General features: G+C 42.7%; 1 non-coding gene across 1 annotated transcript; it reads right to left on the bottom strand.

The window, feature by feature from the left end:
- Nucleotides 1–7,448: 7,448 nt before the first annotated feature.
- On the bottom strand, nt 7,449–7,530 carry TRNAL-AAG (transfer RNA leucine (anticodon AAG)). The gene has a single exon. It is a non-coding gene; the product is annotated as a tRNA-Leu (tRNA).
- Between the last annotated feature and the right edge of the window lie 7,685 nt (nt 7,531–15,215).

Below are 15,215 nucleotides of genomic sequence, written 5' to 3'. Positions count from 1 at the left end.
TAGGTAGATATAAAGGTTGCAATGCAATAGTGTTAGCACAAAGATAGGGATTAGCAATTCTGAAATTACTATGTGTCTACTAGAATTGAATAAAGAAGTAAATACAATATAGAAAGTGAGATCCAGTGTTCTCACTAGTGGAAAAAGACATATTTGGCTAAAATGACACTTGTACTAGACTAAGATCAGAAGTAGTAGTATAAAGTTATATTTTAAAATACATCTACAGTTTTATAGATACAGAAACCTAGAAGAATGTGTATGTGCATGGGTTAACATACACATATACTTCCTTGCTCTGTCAGTGGAGAGGACCTAAAAGCAGTTATAGCCTAGTAGGAATTAGCACACTTGGCACATGATCTTTGGTTTTTAAGCATCATTCTTCAATTAAAGAACCCAGGGGCCCCTGGAGAAGGGATTGGCTCCAAGACTGGAGTATGAAAAATACAGGGTGGACTAGGAATATTTTGTGGTGCCAGAAAATAGGAAGTTGCTTAAAATAAAATGAAAAATTGTTGAAAAACGTTGCAAGCCAGTCTAAAGCTGGTATGATTTGAGAAATAAAATACAAATAGATTATATTGGATTTTAACTCACAGGTTAAAATATATATGCATAGATAACATACATACATAAGTAAAACAGACAACTTTTCCTTGTTGCAGTTAAGTTAAAATCAAGAGGTGGAAGCTAAAGTTGAATGAAATTTGAAGGAGAAATCAGGATTTGTATAGTCTCAAAGTATCTTCCTCAAGATGTCTCTCTAGTACAAGAGAGAGGAAATAAATTTATAGTAGAGAAACCTGGATGCCACCTTAATTGAGTAAGGTAAACCTCACAAGTAGTAGACACATCAACACCATGAACTCCTTGCATTGAAAAGGATACTTCATTGTTTTTGTGATATTTCCTGGCAAAATGCAGGATGAGAAAAGCAGACAAATTCGAACCAAGGAACGTTTTAAGAAATAACTGATCAGGGCTTCCTTGGTGGTTTATTAGCTGGCCAGTTACTTATTTTTTAAGAACTCTTTTTGACTATAACCTACATTAAAAACCACATTTTTCATTATACAGTCACACTCATGTGTACTCATGCTTGCCCTAACTGAGCTTTTGAGGAAGTAATAGATATTCCTTTTAAATGAAATTTGCTCTGCTGTTTATTCTTCTCATCTATTCCCTCTCCTCTCTTCTCTATTTAAGTTCAGTAAAGATGATCACAACCAAAGAAGTTGATTTCATAAATAATAGGTCTCAGTCAGCAGATTGAAGGTGTAGTGTAAAAGGTGATCTTAATCTCTTTCTATCTTGTAGAATATGTATATGTTTCAATTCTTATATATATTTTACATTATACAACAACCCACACACATTTTACACTTTAAACTCAGTTAAATTGTTCTACACTGGCCTAAGGCTGATTAAATCAATAAAACCAAAACAAAAAATATGGAAAGAGTCAATCTAATAAATGCTTCTAAACTTAATTTGGATGTTGAAGCATATGGAAACTCCAGGAACCCATCATTGTTTCAAAATGAAAGCCTGAGAGAGGTTAGTGACTCATCCCTGGACTGCCAGAAAGGGAATTCTATGATAACCTGGAGAGAAAATGTCCCTGCAGAAGGTGCAGGTGAAGAGTAGTTTGGATTTGGGGATGGGATGGAGGATTTGTATCCTTTCTTGGCCCAGAGGAGCTTAAGAATATTAAACAGAAGTGTCTACATATATACTCTTGAATCAAAACACAGATCTCTTAATCCTGGCAAGCTCTTCGTGTCTAGAAACTGGACCCTTTGAGAAAGAATGACTTCAGTGATATTAACTACCTTTCCATTAACCTTAATAGTGGACTCAAAATCACTTTCCTAATTAATCCCTTCACTATCTGTTTATTCAAAGATGCTGCTGATGTTTTCAAAAGAGATGGTTCAATGAACAAGAACAGATTGCATTTAGGCTGGTGTATGTTTTCTCCGTTCTTTAGTTTTCTGTCTTTATCTGTACTACTTCCTATTATTTCCTCACCATCCTTTTACATTTCCCTCCCCATTCTCCCTAAACTTCATGCACTTGCTGGCTTGTAAATGTAAGGTTTATCCATTTACAGAGGATTGTTGATTCATAAATAGCTGCAGTTTGGCATGACAATTAGACACACTCTTGTATAGTTCTCTATTGCTGCATGATATGCTATCCCAGAATTTAATAGTTTAAAATAATAACAAGCATGTATTATCTCACACAGTTTCCATGGGTCAAGAATTTGGGGGTGACTTAACCGGTTGGTTTTGATGTGAGATCTCTGATAAGACTGGAGTCATATTTACTTTGGAGGAGTCACCTGAAAACTTGGTTGAGAATAAGAGAGCCAGTTCTCACATGGCTTACATGGCGAGCAAGTCAGTTTTGGCTGTTGGCTAAAGGCCTCAGTTCCTGGGCACATGTACCTGTTTACTGAGCTGCTGCAGGGCTCAATCCATCACAGCTGGCTTCCACAGGAATGAGTGATCCAAGAGAGGGCAAAATTGAAGTCATAGTATCTTTTGTGACAGAAGTTCAGGAATCACAATATTCTCTTAGTTCCATAGTTCAGTCCTATTTAATTTAGTTGTATGCACAAGTGGTTGCATATCAGATGAGAATTTCCAGGGCCACATTGGACTCTCTGGCTATCACTGTCCTGGAGACAAACAACTTCATTTCAGACCCCAATTCTAGCACTTACTCGGCTTGCAACTTTAAGACATTTACTAAATTCTGTTTCTTATGTTTAAAATCTGGATGAGGATAGATTTCAATAGATTTCACTTTTACTCCCGATATTTTGCTACCCTTTGGGGAGGATGTGATGGCACCACCACCACCACCACCCTGCCCCCAACTCCAGTACTCTTGCCTAGAAAATCCCATGGACGGAGGAACCTGGTAGGCTGCAGTCCATGGGGTCACGAAGAGTCAGACACAACTGAGCGACTTCACTTTCACTTCACTTTGGGGAGGATTATACATCCTTGCTCATTGATATGGATTTATAATATGCCTGCCCCTATCAGTCATCACCATGGGAGTTGCTTTGGTTGATAAAATGTGAGTAGAAGTGAGGTGATAAAATGTGAGTAGAAGTGAGGTGGATACCAGCAGAATCTTTACAAGCAGTGAGATCTCTTTATGTCATCTTCCTTAAGTCTGGGTCCCTCCATGAAGAAAAAGTGGAGCAGAGCCACAGCTGATCTATTAAAAAAAATACAATGTGAACCTGAAATAACCCTTGCTGTTGTTATCCACCATGTTTTGCGGGTTGTTTGTTATCTAATCTAGCAGAATCTAACTGACACAACAATTATCTAATCAGTAGGAGTACCTTAAGATTTGATAAAGTGTTTTTAAAGTGTTTATAACACTGAGACATAGTAAACAACCCTATGTATTACCTTTTATCTATTAACCAACCTAAGTTCCTGTGAACTGAGTTTGTAAGCCATGACGTTAATTAGTTTATCAGAGGTGTATTTACTTTCTGGTCTGTGCTGTGTGCTGTCCTTAGTCATTCAGTCATGTCCGACTCTTTGCGACCCCATGGACTGTAGCTCACCAGGCTCCTCTATCCATGGGGATTCTTCAGGCAAGAATACTGAGTGAGTTGCCATGCCCTCCTTCAGGGGATATTGCTAACCCTGGGATTGAACCCAGGTCTCCCGCATCACAGGCAGATTCTTTACCACAGATCAGAGGATGTTTTTTGAGTATAGAGTTAGAGTAAGGGATATTTTCATCCAGCAGTAGTCTCCCAGTCAGGTCCACCACCCTGAGGACACTTGTGTACAGTGTTCTGTGGAAAAGAAACACTGAACAAGTTACCCTTCTACAAACTCTTCTTTTTCTAGGGAATCACCAATCTTCTTTTTCTCATACTTGCTTTTATGTAAATTTTCCAGACTTACAGTAATCATGATATTCCAGTATAATTTATAACAGTTATAATATCAGTATAGTCAGTTACAATTTAGAATATTGCAATATACTTATAAAGTTTACCGTAGAGTAAATACAACGTGGTAGGCACTGTTCTAAGCACTTTACAAATGCTTAGTCACTTAATTCTTATGATAACCTTATGTGCTTTTATTATCACCATTTTCCAAAAGACAAAATTGCATCCAAAGACATTAAGCAACTTGCCCAGGAACTTAAACTAAGAAATGATACCTGTGCTGTCTCTTCTCTTGATAAGATAATTCCGTTGACTAATTCCACCATCCTTTAGAAATTGTTTTTATAGCACATACAGTGAAATTTTATTTTTATATTTTAAAGCTTTATTTCTAAGCACTATTCTTTAGTGCTTCAGGTTTGGGGTGGGATAGAAAGAAACATGAGAAATAGAATTTGGTAAATTTCTTAAAGTTGCAGACCGAGTATTCTTGAGGTTTGGGGTAGGGTAGAAAGAAAGGGGGATGCAGTAGGAAACGGAACAATTTGTAGGACAACATAATTTATGAAGTCCTAGCATAATCCACAGTAGCTTTGAGAGTCAATTCCTAGGCAGGTTGACAAGAAGTCCAGGGTCCCCGAGGAGGAACAAGTGGTCTGGGGCTCTCGAGGAGGAGTAAGGGGTCTGGAGTTCTCAAGGAGGAGAGAAGGACAAAGTTTTTTTTTCTTTAAGCCGGGAGCTGATGATTACCCAACAAAACAACTCAGTTTAAACTCTGTACTAAGGATTATATAGGGCTTCCCTTCTAGCTCAGTCGGTAAAGAATCTGCCTGCAATGCAGAAGACATGGGTTTGATTCCTGGATCGGGAAGATCCCCATGGAGAAGGAAATGGCAACCCACTCCAGTATTCTTGCCTGGAGAATCCCATGGACAGAGGAACCTTGCGGGCTACAGTCCATTGGATCCATGGGGTCACAAGAGTCAGACACAACTGAGTGACTTTCACTAAGGATTATGTAACAACAATGTATCCTGCTTGAGGACATGTTTCTCTTTGAGAACCTTCTGACTAATCCTGTTAAAATGTATATTATGGGAGTGGGTCTGGTGAAAGTGAAAATGAAGTTGCTCAGTGGTGTCTGACTCTGTGACACTATGGGCTGTAGCCTACCAGGCTCTTCCATCCATGGAATTTTCCAGGCAAGAGTACTGAAGTGGGTTGCCATTTCCTTCTCCAGGTGATTTTCCTGACCCAGGGATTGAACCCGGGTCTCTGGCATTGCAGGCAGTCACTTTACCATCTGAGCCACCTGGGAAGCCCAATCTTTCTATTAGTTCTAATCCTGTCATCTTAAAATGTAAATTATGGGAGTGTGTCCTAGTAAGATCTTTACAACCTTGAGACTTTTTCTGGTTTATTGTAATAACCAATTTAAAAAGTATGTAACTCCCTTGCCAAGACTAGTGAGGGGGCACTCTCTGTCCCCCTTCTGATGTCTATGTCAGAAGCTTTCTCTGTCCCTTTTTATACTTTAATAAAACTCTGCTATACAAAAGCTCTTGAGTGATTAAGCCTGGTCCCTGGTCCTGAAGCTAAATCTTCTTCGGAGATCGTGAATCCAACATCATTCACCATAAGCCATCAGCTTTCCCTTTATTTCATCAATTACCCACTTTTTCTGTGATGTGGACAATTCACGCTTTTAGATTTTTTTCCTTTTCTACTTCTAGCACCCAATACTGGTCTCACATAAAGTGTCTCCATACACTTCTCACCCAAAATGTGGTTCCTAAACTTTCCCTGTGGAGAAATTCTGGAGCTCTTAATATTCAGGGGTTTAAGAGACCACAGATGTCATAAAGGTTCTTCCTTTGTAAAACATGAATCTTGAACCTACAGTGGTGAAGCTGCATCCTGAAAAAAACCACCCTCCATACAGCCAGTAGTGTGAGTGCTAGGGCAGATAATTTTTGTTCTTGTCTGGTTACTCAGTCATGTTCAACTCTTTCCAACCACATGGACTATAGCACATCAGGCTTTCTTGTCAACCATCTCCTGGAGTTTGCTCAAACTCATGTCCATTGAGTCGGTGATGCCATCCAACCATCTCGTCCTCTGTTGTCCCCTTCTCCTCCTGCTTTCTATCTTTCCCAGATAGATATCCCAGGGCAGATACTGGGTACCACAAACATTTTAGAAAAGGCTGCAAACACAGCTCTGTATATGAGTTGCTCAGGAAAGACCAATGTTTATCAGTTGGGTTCAGCCCCACTGTCTGTCACTCTATTAGTACAGTCTAGTTAAAAAATTGTTCTAGGGGTTCACATAGGAGGAATCTAATAGCAGTAATTAGATAAACAGATCATGGAAGAGTTAAGAAACCAAAAGAAAGATGCTGCTGCTGCTGCTGCTGCTAAGTCGCTTCAGTCGTGTCCGACTCTGTGCGACCCCCATAGACGACAGCCCACCAGGCTCCCCTGTCCCTGAAATTCTCCAGGCAAGAACACTGGAGTGGGTTGCCATTTCCTTCTCCAATGCATGAAAGTGAAAAGTGAAAGTGAAGTTGCCCAGTCGTGTCCGACTCTTTGCGACCCCATGGACTGCAGCCTACCAGGCTCCTCCATCCATGGAATTTTCCAGGCAAGAGTACTGGAGTGGGTTGCCATTGCCTTCTCTGAAAGAAAGATGAAGAGTAACCAAAAATAAGCAGCAGCAAGAAGTTGCCACTTCTCCAAGAGCTAGAGGGACAAAGAGAAGGAGGTGCCACCATCATCCAGAGGTTGGGATGGGCTCCCCAGTGAAGCTGAAATGACACAGGCTGGTGAGATAGGAGCTGAGACCACCAAGAGATCAGCTCTCTAGTGGAGAGCTATACACTCTAGCAGCCATACAGGATCAGGAGGCTGGATCTCAGGAAGGAGAAATTCCAGGGTTTTCCCAGGAACCAAAACAAGAAGGGGAGAAATATCTTGGTCTCACCAACATGTTCTAGCGCTTCCCATTGGTCAAGTCTACTGGAAACCAGTGAGCAATAAAGAAAGTGAAGTCACTCACTCGTGTCTGAGTCTTTGTGACCCCATGAACTGTATAACCTACCAGGCTCCTCTGTCCATGGGATTTTCCAGACACAGGTACTGGAGTGGATTGCCATTTCCTTCTCCAAGAGATTTTCCCAACCCAGGGACTGAACCGGGGTCCTCCGCATTGCAAGCAGACGCTCTACCGTCTGAGCCACCAGGGAAACCAATAATGTCACCTGTGGGCTCTTCACATATGGCCATTGTGCTTGTGTGTGTTAGTTGCTCAGTCGTGTCCAACTCTTTGTGATCCCACAGACTGTGGCCCGCCAGACTTCTCTGTCTATGGGAGTCTCCAGGCAAGAATAGTGGGGTGGATTACCATTCCGTTTGCCAGAGGAACTTTCCAACTCAGGGATTGAACCCTGGTCTTCTGCATCGCAGGCAGGTTCTTAATCGTTTGAGCCACAGGGAAGTTCTAAAAATTTTGGCAGTGGTGGGATTTGAACCCACGCCCCCGCAGAGACTGGAGCCTTAATCCAGCGCCTTAGACCGCTCGGCCACACTACCACTTTTGAGTGAGTGTGGGAGCCTGGGCAATGTAGTTTCCCGTGACATACAGCCGACTTGGAGGGAAAACAGGCAAATGATGGAAAACAGTCCGAAATTCAAACCAGTATTTCTGCAAATCTGATGTCTGAGCAAGAGACACTGCATCTGCGCTCAACCACAGGTACACTTCCATTTTTAAACACTCTGGATCAAGAAGACAGTTTCACCTTCTTTTAATTAGGTGTGATACCCAGATCTTCTGACAGAATCCCAATGATCCTTGCTTTGGAGGATTCATACTCCTGGGTTATCCCCTGTTCGTGAGTGTGTGCTGATCTGGTGACTTGCTTCTGACAAATAGAACATGTCAAAAGCTATGATGTGTCATTTTTGAGATTAGTTTCCAAAGGGTTGTGGCTTCTATCTTGGGCTCCCACTTGCACTCTCTCACTTGCACATTTCCTCGGAGGAAAGTCAGTTGCCAAGTAATGAGCTGCCACACGACAAGAAACAACCAACAAAGGACTTGAGGACTTCTAAGAGCCCTTGAGGAACTGAGTCCAGCCAACACCCATGTGCATGGGTTTGCAAGTGTATCAATACCACACTGAGCTTTGAGATGACTGTAGGCCTGGCCACATCCTAAATGAGAGATGTGAGAGATCCAGAGAACCCAGCTTAGCTGAGCTCACGTCCTGAAGCTGCTAAATCTGGATGCAGCAATAGGTAACAGATAATCCAGATGAAACAGATGGGTGTCTTTTCAGGGGCTCCAAAGAGCTCCAGTACTACAGTCCTTTCTGTATTCGTGCAGAAAAGAATTCAGTGAGAGGCAAAGTGATAGGTAAGAATTGATTTACTTGCGAGGCTGGTGGCCCAAGCGGGTGGGCAAGGAAGTGCTGTGCCTCAAAGCCTTCCTAGGCTACAGTATTATAATCAAAGGAGACATGGGACAGAGAGGGAGGGAGAAGAACTTCTTTGTCTTTCTTGAGTAGATGTCACGATTCCATCATCAGCTCTTGCTCCAGGTTGAGCAGGGGAGTTTGTTGGGTTTTTTCCCCTTTGTCCATACATGGTCAAACTCTGTCTAAAAATTATTATTATTTTTTAATGTGTTCAGAGGGCATGTCCTAGGGGTCATTAACTTACTGAGCTCACTGGGCAGGATGTGGGTCTCATGGCACCATTGTTTTATTGTTTGGGACATATCCCATGCTTCTGTTGCCTGGTTTTGTTCCTAAGCAAGCCTGCTTGGTTTTGTGGTTAAGAAAACCTGCTTTGCTGAGTAATCATTAAGTTGCAGGGGTCTCCTATATTTCCTCTATTTATAGTCCAATAGTGAGAAGGCAATGGCACCCCACTCCAGTACTCTTGCCTGGAGAATCCCTTGAATGGAAGAGCCTGGTAGGCTGCAGTCCATGGGGTCGCGAAAAGTCGGGCACGAATGAGCAACTTCACTTTCACTTTTCACCATCATGCATTGGAGAAGGAAATGGCAACCCACTCCAGTGTTCTTGCCTGGAGAATCCCAGGGATGGGGGAGCCTTGTGGGCTGCCATCTATGGGGTCGCACAGAGTTGGACATGACTGAAGCGACTTACCAGCAGCAGCAGCAGTGGGATCAACTATTTAATCACCTACTTTGTCCATTTAGTCTGCCCCCATCACAGGGATAAACCAAAGACATAAAAGGGGACATAAAGGAAAGAGAAGGCATCATTTTTAGTGTCTGTTATATACCAGGAAGATCCCCTGGAGTAGGAAATAGAAACTCGCTCCAGTATTCTTGCCTGGAAAATTTCATGGATAAAGAAGTCCATGGGGTCACAAGGAGTCAGGCACGACTGAGTGACTGAGCATGCATAGCACCAACATATGTACCAAGCCCATTGTTCCCACTTAACCTTCACTTCTGTCCTCTGAGTTGGGTGATCATCATTGGTTCTCTTTTCCAAACAAGGAAGCTGAAGATGAAAAGGGACAATAATTTGCTCAAGGTTGCACAGTGTTGAAAAGCTGAGACTTTATGGATAGCCAAATCGATGTTTTTATTCTTATTATTTCACACTGTTCTGGAACTCAAAACAACCAGTCTTCAAAGTTGCAGTCATTTCATTTGTGTTGAGTACAAAAAAAAGAGAAAATTGTTTAAAATCAAATGCTTTCTTGCTTTCTTAAAGTTGTATCCCCCACTTCTTTCTTTCCCAGAATATCATAACTCACCTAAAATGTTTAAAATAAAATTTTAAATAAAATTTTTTATATTTCTGATCCTTTCTGCACTTAAAGATGGAAGTGGGCCTATGGTTGAGTACAGATACAAAGTCTCATGTACAGGCATCAGATTTGCAGAAATATTTGTTTGAATTTCTTCTTGTCTCTGTCATTCTCCTGTTTAACCTCTGAAGCTGCTGTATGTCACTAGAAACTACATTTCCTAGGCTCCGTTGCTCTTTAGGCTTCCTCTAAATGTGACCAATGGGAGACACTAAATGTTGGTGAGACAAGGGCATTTTTTAGTTAAAGACCAAAGGACAATATAAAATTGGAGTAATAAGTAACCAAATGAAATCAGAGCCTTCAAAAGACAGTTTTTAGCTCTTTGGGCTACTAGAGCACTGGTTTCATTGCGTAATTAGATAATTGTTGTTATGACAATAGCAGCAAACAACAACTATCTCTTTTAGCGATGTCTTTGTGTTGGGCACTCTTCTGAGGTCTTTACCTGTATTCTCTCATTTGCCTTCTCAGTAACACTATGAAGCTGATTCAGCTCTGTGTGTCTTATTCTCATTGGCACACGTCCCCCATCCGTGCATTTTACCAGATACATGTATGTACTGAGCAAGTTAGGTAATCTGAATTAAATACAGTTAGTGCCTATTTTATTTATAGAGTGAGCATTATAATCTAATGAAATGAGGTAGAAACCACATTCCAACCAATCCAACTCTAGTATAGATAGCTAGCAGTAAATTTGGATAACAATGAATAGCTGTCTGATTCTGAGGCGTAGCTTCTGTGTCACAGGTGCCATCTAAGCAGGATGGTTCCTACTGATGGAGCCAGAGAACTGCTCTGAGACAACAAAACACAGATGCCACGACTGGAAACCCCAGATGAGCTTGTATTTCCTTCGTGACTGGGTCCCACTGGGGCATTCGTGGAGAGTGGCCGTGGGAGAGTCTCTACATATTTCAGCACAGACCACTTAGTGTGAAAACAAGGTACTTTAAAAAAGTGCTCCTTAGAAAGTCATTAATGCTATATAGAGAGGAAAGAGACAGGGAAAAGATCAGACAAAAGAAAGGATGTGGGGAAATACAAAGGGTTAAATGAAAAATTTCAGAAAGAGCTGATGGTGTGTAGTTTTCATGGAGAGCGTTTGGGAAGATGAGACTCAAGTGGTTAGAATAGTGAATAAAAAGTGCAACCTTAGCTGTTAATGTAAGCTGTGCAGATACACTCCTTTCCACTGACCCCCACCCCTAGAGGTCATTAACTCCTCCTAACAGGTCTTCCTACTTCTGGTCGGTAGGCACAGTGTGGCTTGTGTCTGCTGGAACTCATGGACAGAAGTCAGCCGATGTATGGTGCCTGCTTCCCTGCAGCTCTGAGTCACACGTCAGGGAAGGGAACAGCCTGATGCACAGAGCGGCTGTGCTCCAGAAGGGGCCCCAGTGTCTGTGCTGTTCCTGTTCATAGAGGGAGCATGAGAACAGACTTACATGAGGAGAAGAAACATTTTCTGTGTGGGTGTCAGCTGGGAACGCCAGCCTCCTAGCACCTGGGAACACTGGCTGATTCTCCCACGGGGAGAGAAGCAACCATTGTTCCCAATTCATTGCCAGGCAACCAGAGGCAGCCCCTGGGGTCATTGGTTAAACAGCCCTGCCTTTGCTCACGGTATTCCTAGCTAGGCTGTACTGACAGTCCACCCTCCCAGCATCACCATCTGCCAGAAGATAGTTGCCCTCCCAGCAGGCATCTCTCCCATCTGAGAGTAGGAGGAAACTTAAGGAGGGTCTCACTGAGAAGGTGACATTTGAGCAAAAGCCTGAAGGAAGTGAGGGGTGAGGCTGGGGGAAAAGAGTTTTCCAGGCTTTCCCATAAAACTTGGAAAGTCAATATATGAAGTCAACAGATGGGAAGCAGTGCAGGAATATTCATGGTAGCTGTGGATCATATGACTGAGGGAATTAAATCAGCCTGAGGACATGGGGCTCATTTGGGAGGTGACACAGAACTCTGGGGGTTTCCCAGGTGGCTCAGTGGTAAAGAACTCACCTGCCAATGCAGGAGATGTGGGTTCGATCCCTGGGTTGGGAAGATCACCTGGAGAAGGAAATGGCAACCCACTCCAGTGTTCTTACCTGGAAAATCCCATGGACAGAGAAGCCTGGCGGGTTGGACATGACCTAATGACTGAACAACAGCAACAACAAACAGAACCCTTTTAGGTAGGAAAACAGAACAGTGTGAGCCAATGTGTGTGGATGAGACAGAGACATAGACAAAGAGAGGGGTGAGAAGTATGAAAGTACACTTACTGGGTAGAAATGAAGGATGTTTAAGGCAGTGATGTGCTGGTAAATGTTTAACAACTGGTACTCCAGGAAAACTCCCCCAATATTTATTTGTTCAGTTCAGTTCAGTTCAGTTGCTCAGTCCTGTCCGACTCTTTGCGACCCCATGAATCGCAGCACGCCAGGCCTCCCTGTCCATCACCAACTCCCAGAGTTTACTCAGACTCACGTCCATCGAGTCAGTGATGCCATCCAGCCATCTCATCCTCTGTCGTCCCCTTCTCCTCCTGCCCCCAATCCCTCCCGGCATCAGTCTTTTCCAATGAGTCAACTCTTCACATGAGGTAGCCAAAGTACTGGAGTTTCAGCTTTAGCATCCTTCCTTCCAAAGAAACCCCAGGGCTGATCTCCTTCAGAATGGACTGGTTGGATCTCCTTGCAGTCCAAGGGACTCTCAAGAGTCTTCTCCAGCACTACAGTTCAAAAGCATCAATTCTTCAGCACTCAGCTTTCTTCACAGTCCAACTCTCACATCCATACATGACCACTGGAAAAACCATAGCCTTGACTAGAAGCTAAATGTTGGTATATAAATACTCCCACTAGGGCCAATTCCAGGTTACCGAGGTTACACTGAACACTGAATAGAAAGCAAGGAAAGTTCAAAATGACTTGTAGATTTTCCACTGGAGACCTGAGAGTTGAAGATGTTGAGGGCAGTGAGTGGATGTCGACAAACCACTGATATGTTTTGTGGCTGCACAGAGACCAAGGGCCCCAATCTCTAAATTCACAGCCTGAAGGACTGAATTAAGGGAAACTTGAAGTTTCCTTTTGTGCTCTTCTCAACCTCAGGTATGCAGATGACACCACCCTTATGGCAGAAAGTGAAGAAGAACTAAAGAGCCTCTTGATGAAGGTGAAAGAGGAGAGTTAAGAAGTTGGCTTAAAGCTCAACATTCAGAAAACTAAGATCATGGCATCTGGTCCCATCACTTCATGGCAAATAGATGGGGAAACAATGGAAACAGTGGCTGACTTTATTTTTCTGGGCTCCAAAATCACTGCAGATGGTGATTGCAACCATGAAATTAAAAGACGCTTACTCCTTGGAAGGAAAGTTATGACCAACCTAGACAGCATATTGAAAAGCAGAGACATTACTTTGTCAACAAAGGTCCATCTAGTCAAGGCTATGGTTTTTCCAGTGGTCATGTATGGATGTGAGAGTTGGACTGTAAAGAAAGCTGAGCGCGGAAGCATTGATGCTTTTGAACTGTGGTGTTGGAGAAGACTCTTGAGAGTCCCTTGGACTGCAAGGACATCCAACCAGTCCATCCAAAAGAGATCAGTCCTGGGTGTTCATTGGAAGGACTAATACTTTGGCCACCTGATGCGAAGAGCTGACTCATTGGAAAAGACCCTAATGCTGGGAAAGATTAAGGGCAGGAGGAAAAGGGGACCACAGAGGATGAGATGGTTGGATGGCATCACTGACTCAATGGACATGGGTTTGGGTGGACTCCGGGATTTGGTGATGGACAGGGAGGCCTGGAGTGCTGTGGTTCACGGGGTCGCAAAGTGTTGGACACGAATGAGCGACTGAACTGAACTGAACTTCATTTATTTTTTCCTTTCACAGAGCCAGTGTGTCAAGGGCCCCTTTTCCTTAATGGATTTCCACATGTTCTTTTCTCTGCCAAAGTTTCTCAGGTACCCATAAGGGGTGATTCTCCATATCCAGGGAGTTAAGTTGAGCCAAAAAATGGAGCAAGCAGTTTGAAGCATCCTTGTTTTAGGAGTCTCTACTCTTGCAAAGGTGGCTCAGCTGAGTTTGAAATGCCCACCCAATCCACTGGGGCTGCTTCTGCACCTGAAATAGACCTGGTGGGAGGTGAGAAGGTGCATTTACCACCATTTCAAAACCATGTCTGCCAGGTCCACTCCTCTGGAAGCTTCCTCCGACCATGGGACCATGGGGTAGTGGCTGCCAGAACCAAGTAGCACTCTAGTTTATCACAACCGCAGTCACTTTAATCTCTGCAGGTGGAAGCCAGCATATGCAGACTTGGAAATCCCGACATCCTCTCTGACTTCCCACCCTGTGAATAGATCAACAGGTGAAGGTGGTAGATTATTTCTATACGTACTTCTATCTTTACGTAAGTTTTCACGTTTATATGAGGTTTTACAAGGAACAAAGTGATTTCTCATGTGCGCTCCTTTTGATTGGCTTTTCAAAACCCTGGGAGGTGCTATTATCCCACTGTACAGATGAAAAGCCTGATTTTTCAGGGATGGCAGATGACACACCCCCCAGTCAGACACTTGAGAAACAATGGAGCTACAATACAGACAGAGATATTTTTTCTTCCAAACTCCCATTTCTTTTCAGAATATCTCACTGCAGGTCTGTGTTATGTGTACATACATGTGGTTACGTATGTATGCACAGACATACCACTTTGTACAGGCTTATTATATAGGATTTTTTAAAAGATGAAGGCTGTGGTCTTCTATTAATCCAGCCTTATGAATTCATCAGCTATTTCTTGAGTGACTAGAACATGCTAGGCAATGTCAGACTACAGCTTGCAATACAGCATGGACCATCCAGGCCTCCAGCCCCAAATGCACAGACTTTAGAGTAGCAGAGATATGGTTAAAACCAGACCTTGACTGCAGAGGAAAGAGAAGAAGGGGCAAAGGAGAAGGCAGATTGGGAAGGTGTGCCTTCTAACTCCTGTGTAAGGAAATGGCCATTGAACCAGGTAGTTAATGAAACTCTTCTTCCATCTTGGTATCATATTTCATTTCTTCATGCCAGGTTGGAATTTGGGGAGACTGTTCCTATTCCAATATTTTACATACAGCTCTCACAAAATAAGTGGTGTTGAAAAATTAAATAATTTTATTTGTGCTCTTCTTTAGAGTTCCAAACAATTTTTTCATTCTCATAGTTACTTAAGGTACATATTACCTCCATTTTACAGATGAAGAAACTGGGGTTCAAAATGAACTTGACAAGGCCACAGTTTTTAAAGATAAGAACCTTAAGTCCTTGAATTTATGTTCACTTTCCACCATCCCAGCAGAATATTAGAACAATTTCCATTTTGCTGGAAAGCAGGGTTTGTTATTCCAGTATTGTTTCGTGTGCCTACCAACAGAGGACAG

The sequence above is a fragment of the Budorcas taxicolor genome, chromosome 11 (genome assembly GCF_023091745.1).
Source record: "Budorcas taxicolor isolate Tak-1 chromosome 11, Takin1.1, whole genome shotgun sequence".
NCBI lineage: Eukaryota > Metazoa > Chordata > Mammalia > Artiodactyla > Bovidae > Budorcas > Budorcas taxicolor.
Note: the sequence above shows the minus strand (reverse complement) of the source record. Positions and strands in the feature narration are given on the sequence as shown.